This window comes from Pseudophryne corroboree, chromosome 1, assembly GCF_028390025.1.
Source record: "Pseudophryne corroboree isolate aPseCor3 chromosome 1, aPseCor3.hap2, whole genome shotgun sequence".
NCBI lineage: Eukaryota > Metazoa > Chordata > Amphibia > Anura > Myobatrachidae > Pseudophryne > Pseudophryne corroboree.
This window is the reverse complement of record NC_086444.1, coordinates 25,902,864-25,921,183: the sequence shown is the minus strand read 5'-3', so window position 1 is coordinate 25,921,183 and position 18,320 is coordinate 25,902,864. Positions and strand designations below refer to the sequence as shown.

The window sequence follows — 18,320 nt, the reverse complement described above, 5'->3', positions numbered from 1 at the left end:
TCAGAAGTTATATGGTGTGATTGGTGTGGCTGGTATGAGTCTTACCCGGGATTCAAAATCCTTCCTTATTGTGTACGCTCGTCCGGGCACAGTATCCTAACTGAGGCTTGGAGGAGGGTCATAGGGGGAGGGGCCAGTGCACACCAGGTAGTTCTAAAGCTTTACTTTTGTGCCCAGTCTCCTGCGGAGCCGCTATTCCCCATGGTCCTTACGGAGTCCCCAGCATCCACTACGGACTACGAGAAATAGAATTATCGGTAAGTAAATTCTTATTTTTTCATCCACTAGGGGTCACTGGAGTACTCTTGGGATATGGATGGGGCGTTAGCAGGGATAGGCACATTTAAATATTTAAATTAGTAACCGTCCACCCCCTCCATACTCCCAAGATACCTCAGTGGTTTTTTGTGCCTCGCTGGAAAGGTACACGTTAGAGGAGTCTCCACACTTTACTTTTCTTTTAAAGACTTTTTTTTCTTTTTACAATTCCCAAACCCTTCCGAGCTTACTAAGAAGCATGTATATGGGTTTGGGGGTGCTGCTGAGGGCAGCTACGGCTTGTCGGTGCTTAGGAGAGGAGCCCCGCCATAGACCTAATCAGCAGTAGCTGATTTCAGCGTAAGGCTGCAGGAGCTGGACAGAGCTTAATCGGGAAGCCCCGTCAGAGCCTCCACTTGCAACAGGTAAGGAGCGGGCAGGCAGCTGACAATGCCGCCGCTCCGTTATACATTGTGAATTGGTAACTGGGGAGCGGGTCAGTCAGCTCATGCTGCCGCCCCGTCATGTCTGGGACTGCAGGTTTAAGTCACCCCTGCTCAGCCGCCGCCGCCGGGCGCACACCGCTCCCCTGCCCAGCCCCAGTCAGCCACGCTGCTGCCGCTGGCCGCCTGCCGCTCCCCTGTGTATAGCCGCACTCAGCTACTGCTGGCCATCGTCATGAGGTGGGAGATCGCGGGGAGACAGCAAACACAGCTCTAATGCTGTATTTTGTTGCTTCAGCCGCCGGCAGCTTCCAGGGGGAGATCGAGTTGCTGCTGCGGCTCACTCCTCACTGCTCCTGGCCGCAGACAGCTCTTCCTACTGCCGCAGCCTGCCAGCTCTGTTCCCCTGCATTAGGCTGATGGGGGGAGATTGCAGTTACTGCTACCGGGGTCTCCTTTTAGACACACTAGTAAGGCAGCACCGTGGCTCGCAGCAGGGGGTTGAGAGCTGTAAAGTCACCAATCCAGTGTTTTTACCTCTCACATAAGGGGGGGTTAATAGTTTGTGTATTAAAACAGGCTATTAAGCCTGAACACAGTGTTGTTATAAATAAGAATTACTGTATATATGTTTAAAAAATATATATAAATATATATATGCACATGGCTGGACGCCATTTTAACATTACTTCCTGATTCTTCTTGCAGGTATTTGGTGTCTCTTACAACACTCAGCCACTGGAGGGTGCAGGGAAGCACATATTAAACATATTTAGTGTGTTTCAGGTGCTGTGCACTTCTGACTTTTACACACTTTAGTTACATTTTTTACTGAGTCGTGGGGACTTGTGTTTCACTGTATAACTGTCGGTCAGTGTGTATGATGAGTAAAGCTAATACAAAATCAAAAAAGCAGCTTGTCTGTGAGAGTGTTACCTGACGGAACTTCCACTTGCACAGTGTGTCTTGCAAATACGGGTCCAAATACGAACCTCTACCCTGATCCTCCTTGGGCGATGATGGCAGATGTGATGACTGAGTTAAAATCAGAGCTTTCCGCTGCGCAAAAAGATCGTGAGGCGGCTAGGTTAATACCATCTGAGCTGCCAGAGTGGGCTCAGGATATGTCAAGGACTTTGCAGAGTCTACAAAAGTCCAGGTCTAGCTCTGTTCCTAAAAGTAGTCATAGTTTGTCTCCTAATTTACCGGTTTCAGCATTGTTGCAGTCTGACGATTCAATGCCAGACCTTATATCTCAGGAGGAACAAGAGGAAGCTGAATTGGGACAGGAGTCAGATAGTGAGGTTACTGATAGCCTGGTCATTGATAATCTCATCAGGGTGGTACGCCAGGTTCTACATTTTACTGAGACTGAGGAATCTCAAATGATGAAATTTTATCTGCTAAAAAAACACCAACAGTGGATTCCTCAGTTTCAAAACTTTCAAAGAAGTTAACCATTCCAGTCCTTGCTGCAACGACGCTTAAAGACCCGTCAGAGCGTAAGCTAGAAGCTATGCTTAAGTCGATGTATACAGCAGTAGGGGTGTTGCTTAGACCTGCTTTAGTTGGAGTTTGGGTTCACAAGGCTGTAGTTGCATGGGCAACACAGCTCAAGTTGGGCCTACAACAGGATCTTCCCTTAGACTAGCTTTTATTTCTTGCTAATCACATCTGTGAATCTGCTGAGTATTTGGGTACGGCTTTCAGCTTCACTATTTGCGTCCCGACGGGCGCTGTGGCTGCATTCTTGGCAGGCATAGTCAAAACGAGGAATAAAGCGTTGCCTTACACTGGCAATATGTTATTTGGTCCTGAATTGGACAAATTGATTTCTCAGGCTACTGGGGGAAAGTCTGTTTTCCTGTCATTGCCCGCACCTGGTCCTAAACGAAAATATGTTGGACAAGCGTTCAAATCTTTTAGACCTCAGTCCTTTCGAGGCCGTGCGAGAGGAACAACCATACAGAGTAGACGTGGTGGAGGATGTGGTTTTCAACAAACCCCTAACCGTCATCAGGACATAAAGACCGTTGACAAGCCAGTGGCATGACGGGCTTCCAGCCCATCTCGGATTGTCAGTTGTGGGAGCACGCCTTCAGACATTTCACTTGGCATGGTTTCAGACATCCTCAGATGTGTGGATCCACGATTTAGTGTTCAAAGGTTACAAAATAGAATTTGATTGTATACCACCAATGCGGTTTTTCAGGACCGGACTGCCTGTGTCTGGAGACAAAAAGGCGGTTCTGCAGACCGCGATTCAGTCTCTCGTAGATTCAGCAGTTTTGATACAGGTTTCAGTTCACGAACAGGGTCAAGGTTATTATTCAAATCTTTTTATAGTACCAAAGCCAGACGGCTCGGTCAGACCGATATTGAATCTGAAGGGGCTCAATCAGTACGTCACTTACTACAGATTCAAGATGGAATCCCTGTGGTCAGTAATTGCAGGTTTAGAACCACAGGAATTCATGATTTCACTGGATCTCAAGGATGCGTACTTACACATTCCAATTTGGCCACCGCATCAGGCGTACTTAAGGTTTGCAGTACATCAAAAAATATTATCAATTTCAGGCACTATCGTTTGGCCTCTCATCAGCGCCTCGGGTATTCACAAAGTTGTTGTCTGTGATGATGGCTCATCTCAGATCCCTGGGAGTGATAATAGGTCCGTACTTAGACGACCTTCTCCTCAAGGCTTCGTCTTAACAATTACTCCTTCAAAATGCCTTACTGATGTACAATGTTCTAGTTCAGCACGGTTGGATTGTCACCTTCAAGAAATCAAGCCTGGTTCCATGTCAAAGAATTCAATTCCTAGGAATGATTCTGGATACGGTGGATCAACGAGTTTACCTGCCAGAACAGAAAGCACAAAGTGTTCGTCATCTGGTACAGTTAGTGCTCAAACCACGGACAGTCTGGGTGCACTTGTGCATTCGACTATTAGGAAAGATGGTGGTGTCTTTTGAATCACTCCAGTTCGGGAGATTTCACTTGCGTGCTTTTCAGCTAGATCTTCTAGCACAGCGGTCAGGCTCTCATCTCCAAAATCATCAGATGGTGCGGTTGTCTCCAAGGGCCAGAGTGTCACTACTCTGGTGGCTCCACATACACAATCTCACCGCGGGAAAAAGGTTCGGAGTCTGGAATTGGATAATTCTGACGGGAGCAGTGGTCCTACATTTTCAGCTTCAGGGTCTATGGTCAGACCGAGAAAGATTACTGTCCATAAGTGTCCTGGAACTCAGGGCAATTTACAACGCGCTGCGACAGGCAGTTCATATGCTGCAGTCTCAGACTGTCCAGGTCCAGTCAGACAACGCAACGGCAGTCGCATGCATCAACAAACAAGGAGGGACTCGAAGTCGCATGGCCATGCGAGAAGTTGCTCAAATCCTGAATTGGGCCGAGCATCACGAAGTGATAGTCTGCAGTGTTCATTCCAAGAGTGGACAACTGGGAGGCAGATTATCTCAGCCATCAGGATTTTCATCCAGGAGAATGGGCTTTAAATCCAGAAGTGTTCCAGATGTTGGTCCAGCGGTGAGCTTACCCACAGGTGGATCTCATGGCATCTCATCAAAATCATCAAACACCCCAGTATGTGTCCAGAACAAGAGATCTAAAGGCAGTGGCAGTGGATGCTCTCACAGTCGCGTGGCTGTACAGCCTTGTGTATCTATTTCCACCATTTCTGCTGCTTCCTCGGTTGCTAAAGCGGATCAAAAGAGAATCCACGGCCGTCATACTAGTGGCGCCTCATTGGCCTCGAAGAGCGTGGTTCTCAGATCTCCGCTGTGTACTCGCAGACGATACGTGCCCACTTCCGCTACGTCCAGACCTACTACAACAGGGTCTGTTCTTTTACCCTGATTTAGTGCGGCTGCGTTTGACGGGGTGGCTGTTGAAACCGCTCTCAAGACAAGAGGGAATTCCAGAGTCGGTTATACCAACCATGTTAAGTGATAGGATGCCAGTTATGGCAGCTCATTATCACAGGATTTGGTGAGCTTAAATGGGTTGGTGTGAAGCTCAGAAGTTTCCAACATCTTCTTTCAAGTTATCCCGTCTCTTGCTATTTTTACAGGCGGGGGTTTGATGTAGGACTACGTTTAGCTACATTAAAGGTGCAGGTCTCTGCCTTGTCAATTTACTTTCAAAGGCGTTTGGCTCTTTTGCCAACAGTTCACACTTTCCTGCAAGGTGTCCTTAGAGTTCAACCTCCATTTATACTACCTACAGCTCCATGGGACTTGAATCTAGTTTTAGTTTTTTTTGCAGTCTTAAATTTTTGAACCCTTACAACAAGTGGATATTAAGTTTCTAACTTGGAAAACAGTGTTTCTCCTAACTAGCCTTAGCTTCAGCAAGGCGTGTTTCAGCGTTAGGTGCGTTGTAATGCAAACCACCGTATCTGGTGTTTCATGATGACAGAGCAGAACTTCGGACGAATCCCACTTTTCTACCAAAGGTTGTATCTTCTTTTCACATCAATCAACCAATCGTAGTTCCTGTTTATTCTGAAGGTTCAGGAGCTCCAGCTACTTTGGATGTGGTACGCGCACTCCGCGTTTATGTAGCCCGAACATCAACAGTATGTAAAACGGATACATTGTTTGTTCTCTATGATGCAGTCAAGATAGGTTGGCCAGCTTCCAAACAGGCCTTGGCTAGATGGATTAAGCTGACCATTCGTCAAGCTTACTTTCATCATAGTCTACAGCCTGCATCTGTTTCAGCACATTCCACGCGTTCTGTGGGAATGTCATGGGCAGCAGGTCGTGGAGCTTCTATGGTGCAACTTTGTCGTGCTGCTACATGGACATCAGTGCAGACGTTTGTGCACTTTTACAAGTTTGATACGTTTGCGGCATCCGCATCTAGCTTTGGCCGTCTAATGTTACAGGTGCCAAACAGCTCTCCTGCCCAAGGGGGAAGCTTTGGTACGTCCCAAGAGTACTCCAGTGACCCCTAGTGGATGAAAAAGAAAATAGGATTTTGGTACTTACCAGATGAATCCTTTTCTTTGAATCCACAGGGGGCACTGGACACCCACCCAGAGCAGTTTCACTTGGTTTGTTGTAAGTTCAGTGGATCTTATGGTAACACATTCTCACCTACTTGTTCAACTGTTTAGGTGATTGTTATCTATTGTCGTGTCAACTTCTAGTTGTCCGTTATGTTCTGTGTCAACTTCATTGTTGTCCGTTATGTTATAATGTTATATGTAATTCTCCATTGTTCATCCTCTCCATCTCTCCTGTTCGGCTCAGTAAAAAAACACTGAGGTACCTTTTAATATTTAAATGTGCCTATCCCTGCTAACATCCCGTCCATATCCCAAGAGTACTCCAGTGCCCCCTAGTGGATTCAAAGAAAAGGATTTATCTGGTAAGTACTAAAACACAAACTTCAAACACAGCCTGTGACATGGCAGTTAGGAGCTGATTGGCTGGTACTTTATCTCCTACCAAGGCTTAGTACATAGACCCCAATGTCTCTTCCAGTCTTCTGTGGAAGACTGTGTTTTGATGTACCCTAGGGTGCCACGGCACACAGTTTGAGAACCACTGCCTTAGTCCATTACCCTAACCTCGTCACGCAGCCTCGCTCTACTCCCCACATTCTGAGACTGGTGACCTGTAGCCTGTCAATATTTTAACTTTACATCATAGCTGTCAGCATTGTGGTGTCCTCATCATGATTGTCGACCTAATGCCGACACCACGTAACTCAGCGCACACTTTCCGTCCATGTCCTTTTGTTTATCTGAATGATTCTTTGGCTGTTATGGTCATCTTTGGAGTATCTTCTCCTTTAGAGCACTACGGGTCTACAGTAATTCATGTCTGTACGTAAATGCAATTGCGATATTCTAGGCTACGGAGCTGCTAATGTTAGCAGGAGAAGCTGCCGCCCATCATCACAGACTCATTCGCAATTGCGTGCACATTCGCAGGCCACACGCAGAGTGGCCGCAGCAGTAGCGACTCAGACGTCATGTTATTGCATGTACAACTTGCAGCTCCCAGCGGTCACTTCCTGTCAATCACTTTGCGATGGAATCCTTGGTGCGAGCGAAATGGCGGTGGCACCTTGGCACATGCGTACTGCGGTCGCAGTACATGCTCAGTCTGCCGATAATTGCGTGATAATCTCCATTGCGTACAAACATGAATTACAGATGGAGCCACGCTAATCGTGGCTCCATCTGTGCCTGGGCGTGCCCGCCCCGGGCGCGCCTACCGCCACGCCCCACATGTGCGCGGGTCAGTTACGTGCATGTGCCCCATTAACTTGAATGGTAGCGTCTCTGTGCGATGGTGCCGCATCAGAGGAGCGCGATTCACCGGTATCCTGTCACATGGCTCGGGAAGTGCGTTGTAAATGCCGGCGGCTTTCTATATAGAACATATGCACAGAAGGGCTTCTGCCATGTGCTGCGTGCAATCTGCAGACGTAATAACCCGATAATCGCTGGGTTCCTGAGGCAGATAATACGCTGTGCCTCATACACACATAAGGAGGCATCATTGTGCCTGAGACAGAGGCCGGCGTGTAGCAGCTGCCTGCGGCCAGCAATTTATGACCATGCAGAGCTCTTGTAACACTCATTTAACATTATTGTGCACCACTTTAAAGTGACGGTGGGAGGGGGGGGGGTGAGCAGGAGGACCAATCAGAAGCTGCACTGTCAGTCATTGCTGACTTCTCATTGGTCTTCCTCTTCACACCCCAACTCTGCAGTGTCGTGCAGCTCCGCTACTAGGACTAGTACTGACCACGGAGCAGTAGTTCCATCATGGACCAGTCCCATAGGGGCAACAAGCTGCCAAAAGCATCCCCTCTAAACAGGTTCTATTGTGGAGTAGAGTTGCCGTGATGAGCAGGTAGAAGAGCTGAATTATTCTCAGTTGATTTTGGCAAAACATAAGTGAAATGTTAATAATAGAATTAGTGGCCTATGGGGGTTGTTCAGAGTTGTTAGCAAACCAAAAAAGTAAGCAATTGGGCAAAACCATGTGCACTGCAGGTGGGGCAGATGTAACATGTGCAGAGAGAGTTAGATTTGGGTGGGTTATTTTGTTTCTGTGCAGGGTAAACACTGGCTGCTTAATTTCTACACTGCAATTTAGATTTCAGTTTGAACACACCCCACCTAAATCTAACTCTCTCTGCACATGTTACATCTGCCCCACCTATAGTTTGGCCCAATTGCTAACTGTTTTGGTTTGCTAACAAACCTGAGTGAGGCCCTGTGGCCCAGTTGTGATGCCGGCAGATGTTTACCGCTGTGTACAGTGTATGACTGTGTCCCTGTTTCCAGAGTCCTCTCCTGGTGTGACCGAAGTGAAGTTTGAGGAAATCCCTCCTGCTGAACGTCACATGATTGTCTCCTGGGAGCAGGTAAGTGTGACATCATATTTGTGCGCCCCTGCTTCTGCTTTCAGCAGTCCTTCCCCTGCGTGTGAGGGATGGCCCCCGCCCCTGCGTGTGAGGGATGGCGCCTGCGTGTGAGGGATGGCCCCTGCGTGTGAGGGATTTGAGCAGCAAATTCGGTAGCAGTTGGGCAAAACCATGTGCACTGCAGGTGGGGCAGATGTAACATGTGCAGAGAGAGTTAGATTTGGGTGGGGTGTGTTCAAACTGAAAATTAAACTGCAGTGTAAAAATAAAGCAGCCAGTATTTACCCTGCACAGAAACAATATAACCCACCCAAATCTAACACTCTCTGCACATGTTACATCTGCCCCACCTGCAGTGCACATGGTTTTGCCCATCTGCTAACAAATTTATAACTCTGAATTACCCCCCTGGTGTACAAGGGATGGGATTGTAACTGAAAATAATACATTGGTGGAAGCCGAAAATTGCTTTATTTTCTAAACTAAGAATTATGGGTAGAAAATACTCTTCTCATTGAAGAGCCTCTTTCTTTTTCATCCACTAGGGGTCACTGGAGTACTTTTGGGATATGGACGGTTTCCGTAGAAACAGGGCACTGAATATTTAAATTTAGAACACTCCACCCCTCCATATCCCCGAGTACCTCAGTGTTTTTTCTGTGCTCGAAGTAGCAACAGGTCGTTTGTGGCTGGGTCCACAATTCTTTTGAATTTTTAATTTATTTATTTTTTCACATCCCTTTCCCCCTTCCAAAAGGCAGGGTCAGGGATAGTGCAAGCTGCTGATAGCAGCAGTGGCGTGTCGGTCCTCACTGAATGAGCTCCCTCACAGCCACACACAGATCCTCCTGCACAGGCTGGCCAGCGCTTGTACAGAAGCCCCGTCGGAGCCTCATCACGCGCTGCAGGAGTGAAGGTATGTGAACGGGGCGGTCAGCTCCCGCTGCCGCCCCGAGGTGTGGGGACATTGTTATGCACCGGGATCCCTCTGCAGACGCCCGCCGCCGGCTCCGGCCGCTGCTCTGCCCGCTCACGCTGCTCCGGCCCCCACCGCTGTACTCCCGCTGCTCACAGCACTCGATACCCGGCTCCCGCTGCTCACAGCACTTCACGATCCCCGCTCTCTGTCTTTCTGTCATTGCGCCCGATACCTGGCTCCCGCTGGCGGCCCCACACGCTGCTCTGCCCGCCGCTCTGCATCTGAAAGAGCATGCAGGGGGAAGAGGGGGCATTACCTCACGGAGGGGGGCAGTAAACGGAGATAGATAACAGAGGGGCAATAGAAGGGGGCAATACAGCGGCATAAGATAAACCTGCAGCAACAGCAGATGCTAGGCTGCAGGGGTATTTACACAGGCTTTCATAGTAACTGCACTGTGATTCTATGTGAGAGCATGGCAGCCATTTTTAACCATGCTTCCTGTGTCTTCCTCTGTGATTCCAGAACGTTCCAGTACTACATCTCTACCCCACCGGAGGCGCAGGGGTGTTAGAGGGAATTTGGGATCACATTACATAGTACTGGCCACGTGTACTGCACTTGCCCAGATATATATATATATATATATATATATATATATATATATATATATATATATATATATAGAGACACCTTAGTACTATTTTACTGAGTCGTGCAAGTGTCTGTGTTTTGTGTATTGTATTGTCTGTCGCCATAATGAGTAAGGCACCAGCAAAAACTAAAAAGCATAATTGCAAAGTCTGTAACAGTGTGTTACCGGATGGATCTACCACATGTACAGTATGTTTTGTAGATTCGGTTCAGAATACAATTTCTGCTCCGGTTTTAAAGCCAATTTCCTCCCCGAACCCTCCTTGGGAAATGCTAGCCAATGTACTGGCTGGGTTGCAATCAGAATTGACCGCCGCTCGACAGGAGCGGGAAACGGCAAGATCTGAGTCTAGGGTGAGACCGCCAGAACTACCGGAGGCCTCTCAGCCTTGCGAAAGGTCCAAATCCATTTTGGGTAGAGGGGATAAATTTCATATGTCTTATGATTTACCAGTTTCTGCTATGTTGCATTCTGACGATTCCATGCCAGACCTCACGGCACAAGAGGGTGAGGAGGGCGAAGTGGAGTCAGATGGTGAGGATTTTAACAGCTCCGGCATTGATAATCTCATCAGAGCGGTGCGTCAGTCTCTAAAGTTTACAGAAACTGAAGAGCCTCTCACAAATGATCAGGTTGTCTTTACTAAACGACAAAGAACTCAAATAAGTTTTCCTGTGTCGGAGTCTCTTAATAAGATGTTAGTGGAAACACGACAGGCTCCAGATAAACGGTTTTCTATACCTCGCAGATTTAAGTCTAGTTACCCGTTTCCAGACTCTGTGACATGTACATGGGAGAATCCACCAATAGTTGATTCGTCAGTGTCGAAGCTTACAAAGAAATTAACCATACCAGTGCCAGCGGCTACTACGCTTAAAGACCCTTCAGAAAATAGAAACTATGCTAAAGTCCATGTATGTAGCAGCAGGAGTGCTGCTGAGACCTGGCTTGGTTGGTATCTGGGTCACTAAGGCGCTCATAGTATGGATAACAGAACTTAAGTCTGCCTTACATGACGAACACCTTATACTTCTTGCTGATCAAATGTGTGAGGCTGCAGAGTATCTCTGTACAGCTTCTACTGACGTCTGTCAGCTCACTTCTCGTATTTCATCGTCGCTAGTTACGGCACGACGAGCACTCTGGCTGCGTGCTTGGCAAGCGGAGGCAGAGGTCAAACGAGGTATAGAGGCGTTACCTTACGATGGCAAGAAGTTGTTTGGTCCTGAATTGGACACATGGATTGCTGAGGCTACGGAAGGAAAGTCGGTTTTCTTACCATTGCCTCCACCGGTACCAAGAAGGAGGTACTCTGGACCTTCGTTCAAATCCTTTAGACCTCAGTCCTTTCGAGGACGTGGCAGAGGAACAGCCACGCCTGGTAGACGTGGTCGTGGACGTGGTTTCCAACAAACAAACACAAGTCGTCAGGACGCTAAGGTTACCGACAAGCCAGTGGCATGACGGGCTCCCAGCCCATCTCGGTTCTCCGATTGTGGGAGCACGCCTTCAGACGTTCCAGTTGGCGTGGTTCCAGACATCCGCGGATGGGTGGATCCGCAATTTAGTGTTAAAAGGTTACAAAATAGAGTTCGACTGTCTTCCGCCACTGCGGTTTTTCAAGACAGGATTGCCTCTGTCGGACGACAAGAGGGCGGTTCTGCAAATTGCCATTCAGTCCCTACTGGATTTAGCAGTTTTGATTCCGGTCCCTGTACACCAACAGGGTCAGGGTTATTATTCCAGTCTGTTTGTGGTACCGAAGCCGGATGGCTCAGTCAGACCAATATTGAACTTAAAGGGTCTCAATCGGTACGTAACTTACTACAGATTCAAGATGGAATCTCTCCGTTCCGTGATTGCGGGTTTAGAGCCAAAGGAATTCATGATTGCGCTAGATCTCAAGGATGCGTACTTACACATTCCGATTTGGCAGCCTCATCAGAGATTCTTGCGGTTTGCAATACGCCAGAACCATTACCAGTTTCAGGCTCTACCGTTTGGCCTATCGTCAGCGCCTCGGGTATTCACCAAAGTGATGTCTGTGATGATAGCTCATCTCAGATCCCTGGGAGTGACAATAGTTCCGTATTTAGACGATCTGCTCATCAAAGCCCCGTCTCAACAGATACTTCTCCAACATGCGCTGCTAACGTACAATGTACTGGTTCACCACGGTTGGATTGTCAACTTCAAGAAATCACATCTAATTCCGTCTCAACGCCTTCAATTCCTAGGTATGATTCTCGATACGGTCAATCAAAGAATTTACCTACCACAGCAGAAAGTACAAATTCTACGCCATCTGGTACAATTAGTGCTCAAGCCACGCACAGTGTCGGTACATTTGTGCATTCGCCTCTTAGGCACAATGGTGGCAGCTTTCGAAGCGCTTCAGTTCGGAAGATTTCACTCGCGTTTATTTCAACTGGATGTGCTCGCACAGTGGTCGGGCTCGCATCTGCAGATTCACCACAGGGTGAGGTTGTCGCCAAGGGCAAGGGTGTCTCTGCTCTGGTGGCTCAAGGAACACAATCTAACCGCAGGGAGACTGTTCGGCGGCTGGAATTGGATAATTCTAACGACGGACGCCAGTCTCAGAGGTTGGGGAGCTGTAGTTCAAAATTGTCAGCTCCAGGGTCTCTGGGCGGATCACGAGAGATTGCTGTCTATAAATGTCCTGGAACTCCGCGCAATTTACAATGCGTTACGACAAGCAGTGCACATGCTTCGGTCTCACACTGTCCAGGTGCAGTCAGACAATGCGACGGCGGTCGCATACATCAACAAACAAGGAGGAACGAGAAGCCGCATGGCAATGCGGGAAGTAGTTTGAATCCTCAATTGGGCGGAATACCACCAGGTGATATTGTCGGCAGTGTTCATTCCGGGAGTGGACAACTGGGAAGCGGATTATCTCAGTCGTCGGGATTTTCATCCAGGAGAATGGGTATTAAATCCAGAAGTGTTTCACATGTTGGTTCAGCGGTGGGGTTATCCTCAGGTGGACCTGATGGCGTCTCGACACAATCACCAGACGCTCCAGTATGTGTCCAGAACGAGAGATCCAAAGGCAGTGGCGGTGGATGCTCTCACCGTCGCGTGGCCGTACAGCCTTGTGTATCTGTTTCCACCGTTTCCGTTGCTCCCTCTGGTGCTAAAACGGATCAAAAGAGAGTCTGTCACAGTCATACTAGTGGCGCCTCATTGGCCTCGGAGAGCTTGGTTCTCTGATCTCCGCGGACTACTCGCAGACGAACCTTGGCCGCTCCCTCTACGTCCGGACTTGTTACAACAGGGTCCGTTCCTTTACCCCGATTTAGCGCGGCTGCGTTTGACGGGGTGGCTGTTGAGACCGCCCTCTTAAGAAGAGCGGGCATTCCAGAATCGATTATACCAACAATGTTACGAGCTAGGAAGCCAGTTACGGCAGCTCATTATTACAGAATTTGGCGTGCCTATAGAGGTTGGTGTGAAACTCGTAAGTTTCCGACATCATCTTTCAAGTTATCCCGTCTTCTGTTATTTCTACAGATGGGGTTGGATGGAGGACTGCGTTTATCTACACTAAAAGTGCAGGTATCTGCGTTGTCAATTTATTTTCAAAGACGATTGGCTTTATTGCCGTCGGTACACACTTTTCTGCAGGGTGTCCTCAGAGTACAGCCTCCATTCATTCCACCTACAGCGCCATGGGACTTGAATCTGGTTTTAGATTTCTTACAGTCTTCATATTTTGAACCCTTACAGCAAGTGGATATAAAGTTTCTCACTTGGAAAACAATTTTTCTTCTAGCCTTAGCTTCGGCAAGGCGTGTTTCAGATTTGGGGGCCTTGTCATGCAAGCCACCGTATTTGGTGTTTCATGATGACAGAGCGGAACTTGGGACGAATCCCGCTTTCTTACCAAAGGTAGTGTCATCTTTTCACATCAATCAACCAATAGTGGTTCCTGTGTTGACAGCACATTCTGGAACTCTGGATGTAGTACGCGCATTACGCGTTTATGTATCCCGAACGTCTTCAGTTCGTAAGACGGATACGTTGTTTGTTCTCTATGATGCTGCCAAGATGGGTTGGCCAGCGTCTAAACAAACCTTATCCAGATGGATAAAACTGACCATACGTCAGGCTTACCTTCATGCTAGGTTACAGCCGCCTACATCAGTAACAGCTCATTCCACACGTTCTGTGGGAACTTCATGGGCAGCTGGTCGGGGAGCTTCTACGACGCAGCTTTGCCGTGCGGCTACATGGTCTTCAGTGCACACGTTTGTGCGCTTTTACAAGTTTGATACGTTTGCGGCATCAGCATCTAGCTTTGGCCGCCTAGTGTTACAGGTGCCAAACAGCTCTCCCGCCCACGGGGGAAGCTTTGGTACGTCCCAAGAGTACTCCAGTGACCCCTAGTGGATGAAAAAGAAAATAGGATTTTGGTACTTACCAGGTAAATCCTTTTCTTTGAATCCATAGGGGGCACTGGACGCCCACCCAGAGCAGTTTTACCTGGTTTGTGGTAAGTTCAGGGGATCTTATGGTAACACACTCTCACCGACTGGTTCACATTATCAAGTACTGGTTATGGTGTCAACTGTTTAGTTGTCAGTAAAGTTATGTGTCAACTTTGTTGTTGTCCGTTATGTTATATGTAATACTCCATTGTCAACCTCTCTATAGTTCCTGTTCGGCTCAGTAAAAAACACTGAGGTACTCGGGGATATGGAGGGGTGGAGTGTTCTAAATTTAAATATTCAGTGCCCTGTTCCTACGGAAATCGTCCATATCCCAGGAGTACTCCAGTGCCCCCTATGGATTCAAAGAAAAGGATTTACCTGGTAAGTACCAAAATCCTATTTTTTTATCTACCTGAGAAACCGCGGCCCAACCACGCGGTGTCTCGCTGTGACAGAATATATCCTGGTCAGTAAGAAGACAGGCAGCGGTCGTCTGTTCCTTATGTGTCTTAATGTGACTTGTCCTCTCTATGGGGGTCATTCCGAGTTGTTCGCTCGCAAGCTGCTTTTACCAGCTTTGCACACGCTAAGCCGCCGCCTACTGGGAGTGAATCTTAGCTTATCAAAATTGCGAACAAAAGATTCGCAATATTGCGAAAAGACTTCTCTGTGCAGTTTCTGAGTAGCTCGAGACTTACTCTGCCAGTGCGATCAGTTCAGTGCTTGTCGTTCCTGGTTTGACGTCACAAACACACCCAGCGTTCGCCCAGACACTCCTCCATTTCTCCAGCCACTCCCGCGTTTTACCCAGAAACTGTAGCGTTTTTTCACACACTCCCATAAAATGGCCAGTTTCCGCCCAGAAACACCCACTTCCTGTCAATCACATTACGATCACCAGAACGAAGAAAAAACCTCGTAATGCCGTGAGTAAAATTCCTAACTGCATAGCAAATTTACTTGGCGCAGTCGCACTGCGGACATTGCGCATGCGCATTAGCGACTAATCGCTCCGTTGCGAGAAAAAAATAACGAGCGAACAACTCGGAATGACCCCCCATAGTGTTTAATGTGAGTATATGCCACAGGGGGGCGCAAAAGGCTCACAGTAGAGAATAATCTTGTGCAGAATAATCCATTTTCTTATATGCCTTTTATACAGTCCCCTCACTGCTTACACACTCGGTGTATTTCATACAGTCCCCTCACTACTTACACACCCGGTGTATTTCATGCAGTCTCCTCACTACTTACACACCCGGTGTATTTCATACAGTCCCCTCACTACTCACACACCCGGTGTATTTAATACAGTCTCCTCACTGCTTACACACCCGGTGTATTTCATGCAGTCTCCTCACTGCTTACACACCCGGTGTATTTCATGCAGTCTCCTCACTATTTACACACCAGGTGTACTTCATGCAGTCCCCTCACTGCTTACACACTCAGTGTATTTCATGCAGTCCCCCTCACTGCTTACACACTCGGTGTATTTCATGCAGTCCCCTCACTGCTTACACACTAGGTGTATTTCATACAGTCCCCCTCACTACTTACACACTCGGTGTATTTCATACAGTCCCCTCACTGCTTACACACCCGGTGTATTTCATGCAGTCTCCTCACTGCTTACACACCCGGTGTATTTCATGCAGTCTCCTCACTATTTACACACCAGGTGTACTTCATGCAGTCCCCTCACTGCTTACACACTCAGTGTATTTCATGCAGTCCCCCTCACTGCTTACACACTCGGTGTATTTCATGCAGTCCCCTCACTGCTTACACACTAGGTGTATTTCATACAGTCCCCCTCACTACTTACACACTCGGTGTATTTCATACAGTCCCCTCACTGCTTACACACCCGGTGTATTTCATGCAGTCTCCTCACTGCTTACACACCCGGTGTATTTCATGCAGTCTCCTCACTATTTACACACCAGGTGTACTTCATGCAGTCCCCTCACTGCTTACACACCCGGTGTATTTCATGCAGTCTCCTCACTATTTACACACCAGGTGTACTTCATGCAGTCCCCTCACTGCTTACACACTCAGTGTATTTCATGCAGTCCCCCTCACTGCTTACACACTCGGTGTATTTCATGCAGTCCCCTCACTGCTTACACACTAGGTGTATTTCATACAGTCCCCCTCACTACTTACACACTCGGTGTATTTCATACAGTCCCCTCACTGCTTACACACCCGGTGTATTTCATGCAGTCTCCTCACTGCTTACACACCCGGTGTATTTCATGCAGTCTCCTCACTATTTACACACCAGGTGTACTTCATGCAGTCCCCTCACTGCTTACACACTCAGTGTATTTCATGCAGTCCCCCTCACTGCTTACACACTCGGTGTATTTCATGCAGTCCCCTCACTGCTTACACACTAGGTGTATTTCATACAGTCCCCCTCACTACTTACACACTCGGTGTATTTCATACAGTCCCCTCACTGCTTACACACCCGGTGTATTTCATGCAGTCCCCTCACTACTTACACACCCGGTGTATTTCATGCAGTCCCCTCACTACTTACACACCCGGTGTATTTCATGCAGTCTCCTCACTACTTACACACCCGGTGTATTTCATACAGTCCCCCTCACTGCTTACACACCCGGTGTATTTCATGCAGTCTCCTCACTGCTTACACACCCAATGTATTTCATGCAGTCCCCTCACTGCTTACACACCCGGTGTATTTCATACAGTCCCCCTCACTGCTTACACACCCGGTGTATTTCATGCAGTCCCCTCACTGCTTACACACCCGGTGTATTTCATGCAGTCTCCTCACTTCTTACACACCCGGGGTATTTCATACAGTCCCCTCACTACTTCATGCAACTCCCGTAACACGCCCATGTTAACATCGCCGTTGCGTGCCACTCGGAATAAGCCCCCTGTTGTGTAGATAAACACAAGCTATTGTCCTCTGTTATCAGGAGCTGTGAGCAATCGCCTCTCACAGTGCAGTTAGACATGGCGTCTGTAGTGCGCAGGGACAGAGCTCTTGTTGTTCTGCGTCATCCAGTGCAATCCAGTGACATGTTTGGTGATGAATGTTTCCTGTCTGCGCAGAAGCACTCCTGTATGTTGCCAGAGGACCTGAAGAACTTCTATCTAATGACGGACGGCTTCCAGCTTTCCTGGTCTGTGAAGCTGGACGGTGAGTTTATTGCTTATTCAGTGGAATGATAATTTGATATGACGTCCCAGCCCCCACCTGCAAATAGACGTCCTGTTTGAGAGGCTGACGCAGCGCCGATTTTTGCGCAGTTGAGCACATTTTCTTTGTACGGCGCATGCGGCGCAACGTAAGCAGTTGTAAAGACTCCTGCGTCTTACTGGTGACGCACATTCTGAGCTTGCTTAGATGATCGATGGTACAAGTTATTATTTTTTATTATTATCCTATATATATATATATATATATATATATATATATATATATATATATATTTCTCTTTCGTCCTAGAGGATGCTGGGGACTCCGTAAGGACCATGGGGTATAGACGGGCTCCGCAGGAGATAGGGCACCTAAAAAGAGCTTTGACTATGGGTGTGCACTGGCTCCTCCCTCTATGCCCCTCCTCCAGACCTCAGTTAGATCTTGTGCCCAGAGGAGAATGGGTGCACTGCAGAGAGCTCTCCAGAGTTTTCTGTGGAAAAAGAATTTTGTTAGGTTTTTTATTTTCAGGGAGTCCTGTTGGCAACAGGCTCCCTGCATCGTGGGACCGAGGAGAGAGAAGCAGAGCTGACTTGTCAAGTTGGGCACTGCTTCTAAGGCTACTGGACACCATTAGCTCCAGAGGGAGTCGGAACACAGGTCTCACCTGGGGTTCGTCCCGGAGCCGCGCCGCCGTCCTCCTCACAGATGCCGAAGATAGAAGCCGGATAGAGAAGGCAGAAGACATCTTAGGCGGCAGAAGACATCAGATCTTCATGAGGTAAGGTGCGCAGCGGTAAGCTGCGCGCCATTGCTCCCAGTCACACACACACAAGCAGGCACTGAAGGGTGCAGGGCGCAGGGGGGGGCGCCCTGGGCAGCAATATTCCTCATTTTGGCATGAATAAACATGGATTAGGCTGTGGCACAGTAAATCCGGTAACCCCCGCCATTTTTTCTATACAAAGTTGATGGGACCGAAGCCTGC

At 48.1% G+C, this 18,320-nt stretch overlaps 1 long non-coding RNA gene across 1 annotated transcript in view; it reads left to right on the top strand.

Moving 5' to 3' along the window:
• LOC135054752 (uncharacterized) overlaps positions 1-8,117 on the top strand; it is a 37,630-nt gene extending 29,513 nt beyond the window's left edge. Inside the window, exon 3 of the long non-coding RNA XR_010243564.1 lies at positions 8,038-8,117. This is a non-coding gene — a long non-coding RNA (uncharacterized LOC135054752). The remainder of the gene's footprint in view (positions 1-8,037) is intronic.
• The last annotated feature ends 10,203 nt before the right edge of the window (positions 8,118-18,320 follow it).